Raw genomic sequence first — 5,906 nt, forward strand, 5'->3', positions numbered from 1 at the left:
ACTGTAAAAGTTATAAAAATGTGTCTTAGAAAACTATAAAGAATATTTCTCTAACATATAACAGATAATAAATCGAAAAATAATTATTGTAAATGTTATAGAACTATATAAAAATATCTGTTCATCAATTTAAATGTTGGACCGATTTTTGAAGTAATTTCGTGTGAATCCATTAGACCGCTAAACTAAAATTTTAAAATTTATGTATAAGTGACAAAAAGTCGCTGTTCGAATACATATCATTCGCAGTGTAGTGCAGAACTAGGAACTAGGTTCTTCTGATATAGAGACTATATCTTCATTCCCGAGAAATTATAATCGTCAGAAAATATGTCGTTTTATATCTTTTTTTTCAAACGGTGTATTTTTTTGAAAATGTTTCCAAATTCCTACCGACATTTTGATCAGCTGTAAGTTCCTTACACTTTGACATTAGATAATATTAATTTAATTCTCGAATTAAGACTATTTGCGAACAATAATGTATTGTTTTGTTAGGAGTAAAAATTATCCTTTTTTTGACGAATTGAAGGACTATCGTAAAGTTATTCCGACGTTACAGGTAGGCACAAAAAGTACATTTTTACGCCGAACAGGACTCTTTTCTTAAAACATTACAAATAATTTTTTAATCAATTTGAAACATTGCTAATAATATAAACAGTAATCGAGCAACAATTTTTACACTCGTTGAATTTGACACTTAATATTTTTTTGTTTAATAATATATTTTTGTACTTTTGTGTTTAGGCGTAACAGTGCTTTACTTTTATGCATAGGCGTTAAAATTACAAAAGTTATTGCTCTTGAGACGTTTGAAAAAAAAATCCTTTTGATCTGAAGCGAGCGACTTTTTATGCGGAATATATTGGTGACCGATGTGGAAAAATGACACGCGCCGTAAAATTGTTAATGTTATGGGTATCGGGCAGAGTTATAAAGATTTAGCCATTTAGGATAGGACTTTAATTGGAAATAAGTCCTACTCATTTGGAAATCCGATTTAAATATTGTTTTGAATTAGTAACCATAACCAGTAACCATAACTTTCTTAAGTTGGGGTCCTTGGGAATTCTATTATTTATTAAAAATAGATAATATTTTAGCAATCCATTACTAATCAAAGGGAAAAACTTACCTGTGAAACTTCATTTTCACCTCATTTATTCGCCTATTGCTACAATTCACTGCACTGCAATATTCAACCATTTCAACACAAATACAACTAAAAAATCGTCTATGTGGTCCAAAAATGTTTGTAATAATCACCAAAAAGTATAAATAACAGTTTAAAACTCCATCAGAAACAAAAATACACTCAAAAATCTCTAAAAACATGCACCAAAAACTGACAAAAACACACGATTTTAATGACAAGAAGCCATTTTCTGCCCTGACTATCGCTATCCTTCTTGTCTGTCTCATTCTAACATCGATCGATACGGGGCAGACCCATTCCATATATCTTAACATTTCGTTGGATCTACCACCCCGTAAAATAGTTGGACTTATTTCTGGGACACCCTGTATAGGTTTTGAATCGTTTCCATTTTGTGTCAAGACACGGTTATTAGAAACATTACCTAAGATGTGTTCAAAAATGCTACTTGGGATTAAAACATCTTATAAATATTATTATCCATCAATCTTATCCTCCCCAAAAAATCCAAATTGTGGAAATTAATAGCATCTACTAATTATTGATTATAGATCTAGTTTATGGTTAATGTTTATTTGGATTACTATTTTTTAATACTTTAGATGTAGTCATTTGGTCTCCGTTGTATCGTGCACCCGGGGCTACCGCTTTTTGATGTTGAAATAAGTAAACAAATATTAACATTATTTATAAATGATGTAGAAGCTTTTCGCGTGATTTGGAAAGGAAATTTGTATTTACAGGTAGGTATTTATCAAATTTATTGTTCATAGCTCACATAATGGATTTCAAATGACAACTGTCAGTTAAAAATCAACAAAAGCTCAATCATTCAGAATTAAATTATGATATATAAAAAGATCTAATAATCTAAGTAATATAGGTCAAGACAACAACCGTCTGTTATTTTATATTTTTAATAAACTATAAATATATTGATATTTTCTTTTGTTTGATTATCGTCATTTACTTTAATTTTCTGCAATAGCCAAACCAAACCAAACCAAACCAAACTATAAATATATTGATATTTTCTTTTGTTTGATTATGGTCATTTACTTTAATTTTCTGCAATAGCAATGATAATAATTTAGTTCTTAATTACAGCCACATAATTTAAACTTATTTTCTATCTTTTTTATTAAAAAAGCAGAAAAAGTAGTTTCTCGACAATACAAATTTATACTGATACTGATACTGTACCATAATCTGTACCAAAAAATATATAGTCTGCTTAACGAATAAGACCTTAAAACTTATGGTTCTCTACTTAATATGTCACAGAATAATACGAGGAGTAATATATTAATGGAGAGAACGACTTATCATTAAAATGTTAAATGAAAAGTAGGTTCAAGTGGCACGTTATTTTAAAGTTCGTTTAGTTTCTCTTTTGAATTAGAACACAATTTTTAATAGAACCTATCTCTCTAATATGATTCTTCTTTGCTAATAAATAATGCACAGTTAAGAATATTAATTATTCTATTTTATATTTCTCTAAAAAATAAATACCGTATGATCGAGAAAAAACGGCGTCAAAGGCGGCTTAGGAATGACTATCGATGCTATTTTTGACGAGATAGAACTCTAGACGTCAGTTACTGAGAATTGACATAAAATTTGTCAAAAATTAATACCTTATATAGAAAAACCAGAAAAGAATAGAAAGTTTCCAGATACACATATCTATTTCCAAAAAATTGTTTTTTTCAAATGTTTCGATCTGCACCAGTTCTATTCATTAAAAAATCGATATTAAATCATCCTTAATGCAGTAAACGCCTTTTTCAAAATAAAGAAGAGTAAGGCCAGTAAGACTCTAACCTAACTAAATCTCGTCGTCAGACAAGCCTCCGACCCCTCCGATCGAAACATTTCGTCAAAATTTTTGATTATTGTGCTGTTAAAATGTACGGATTAGCCTTTTATTATTGTTTCATACACACTAGACCGTTCAGATTTACTAATATTGCATTGATTGTAGCCGTAAATAAAAATGTGTGTTTAATACCAGTAAATAATCCGTTAGTTGATGAAAGAAGTAATCGACAAAATTCGTCGTTTATCGACAAAATTAATTGTAGGCTTTTAAATTTTGCTTAATATGGTCATATTTTACAATATTCAACTCATAATTGTTGATACTTCTGGTGGATGATGTTCAATTTATACATATATAAATTATAAACAAACCAAATTGAAACAATAAGGTGAGAGACAATAAGGTGAGATAGTAATTTTTACGAAATCCCTGTATTATTACTTCTTTACTTATAGAGTATCTGTTCCTGTGTATGCCCAAGTTTCTGTTTTCCAAGAAGCATATTAATTAAATGAACAAAACTGTGTCCAAGAAATAATCTATTGCATAGAGGATTTAATGAAAACAAAATTGATGATGCTGTAATCACAAAGTTCCATGCAGGAATCAATGGTTATTGCTAAAATATGTTATTGGTGTATTGTCAATTTTATTTACTTATATATTACATTATTTAATCTCAATAATTTTAGGCTGGTAAGTCGTTTATTTACATACCTAACTTTTAACGTAACTACTGGTAGATTGTAGGAAATAATATACACTTTGGAACAATTGAAGTAAATAAATGAATTAATATAATACATACATCAAGAAGTAATATATAATTTTGGAAAAAGTGTGTGTTAATCACTTTCGAAAATCATAATTGTTTTTTTAGTAAGTCGCAGAACTTAGACAAATAATTTAGGTTTGTTATTAAATTAAATGTAATATGTACAGATTTAGACTCTTGAACCAGGCATAGTATATTGATTAGTAGGGTCCACAGTAAAAAATATTTTGTAATACCATTCGAAAGAAAATACAGACCTACATTATACGTTTATAAAGTGAGTTTCATTGTAACATAACTTAAGAAAACAATTAATATGCATATGTCAATCATAAGAATAGAATCTATTAATTTAATGAACTATACTCATAGTAGGTACTCGGCAAAGAGTAAACCAAACCAAAGAAACTAAGACTTACAGTGTTAGATCATGTAGTATATAAGTATTTTAATTTTATCATTTAATAAATAAATACAATATAAAATTTAAAATGCCAATTTTTTTTATTTTAAAACAAGTGATTTATATATGTATAAACAATTTACAATTCTTTATCTTTTAATTTATTGCCCACATCTTCGGGGATTATAAGGTTAATATTTTGCTGCTTATAGTGCCTATATCTCAAAAAAAATTAATTAGATTAATTAATGATTAAGTATCCCTGTATTTTTAAATGTTGAATTTTATGGACTGAAAAAACTGCTGATGATATTTCTACTTTCACTGACTGAAGATAAGCAAAAACCTAGAAGAAATTCAAAAACAAATTGTACAAACATAACGTATGACTATACATTTCGGTAAGTCAATATCGACAAAGCTTTGATTACAGCATCACCTATTTGGTTTTCTTTAAATCCTCTATACAATAGACTATTTCTTTGACATAGTTTTGTTCATTTAATTTGTTTCTTAGAGGTTATACACAGGGGTAGATATTCTATAAGTAAAAAAGTAATGTATAAGTAATAATACAGATTCTTAAAAATATCTCACCTTACTGTTTCTAGTACTTCAATTTAGTGTGTTTATGTTTTATACATGTATAAAATTGAACATCATCCACCAGAAGTATCAACAATTATGAATTGAATATTACAAAATATGACCATATTAAGCAAAATTTAAAGGCCTACAATTAACTTTGTTGATAAACACGATACTTCTTCCATGAACTAACGGGTTGAACACACATATTGGTTTACAGCTACAGTATTAGTAAATCTGAAGGGTCTAGTCTGTATTAGACAATTACAAAAGGATAATCCATACATTTTAACAGTAGAATAATCCAATTTTTGTTAACTCTAGACGTTATCGAAATGCCTGGGACTGGGACGGGCGATAGTTAGGTTAGAGCCTTTTTGATTTTTCTCTTCTTTACTTTTAAAGACGCATTCGGTATTAATTACGATTTACTGGATTTACCTAATATAGATTTTTTATTAATTAGAACTGATATAGTTCAAATTATCAGAAAAAAATATTTTTTGCATATAGATTTCTGTATCCGGAAACTTATTATTATCTTCTAGATTTTCTACATTTAGTATTAATTTTAATTAAAATTTAATTTTTTTGAAGATCTTTAAAGTGAAAAGAAGAAGAATTTTAATTAACTAAAAAAATCAAAATAAAGTTAATTAACTTTGAGCAGAGTTCGACCTCGTCAAAAATAGCATCGATAGTCATTCCCCAGCAGCCTTTGACTCCGTTTTTTCTCGATCATACGGTATCTCTAAGCCAATTGGTGCGATTATTTTATCCAGGAGTTTAATTTTTAGTGTTGTTCTTTTGTGTTAATAAACTTTGTTAGTTGAATTAGACTTTTGATTGTCCACACGGAACGCAGCAAAATCGTAACATAAGTTCCATCGTATGTAAAGAATCGATAAACTGTATCTTAACGAAAACAGAACCGCTGTTGTTCAGAGTTTGCTGTTCGGTCTTGGCTCACTCAGCAAGTACGGAGCTTAAGACAATGGACAATGTAAAACCGATGACTAATATTTAAGCGCAGTTTAAGTGCAAATTCACTAGGCGAACGAAGGTCGAACGAAAAGCAAACTTCGAATAGCGAAGTTGGAATAGTTCGTACATTTAAGAGAACGATCGGAAAGGAATATAATAATATAATAGTTAA

Source organism: Sitophilus oryzae, unplaced genomic scaffold, assembly GCF_002938485.1.
Source record: "Sitophilus oryzae breed Bouriz unplaced genomic scaffold, Soryzae_2.0 scaffold_1620_pilon_pilon, whole genome shotgun sequence".
NCBI classification, from domain to species: domain Eukaryota; kingdom Metazoa; phylum Arthropoda; class Insecta; order Coleoptera; family Curculionidae; genus Sitophilus; species Sitophilus oryzae.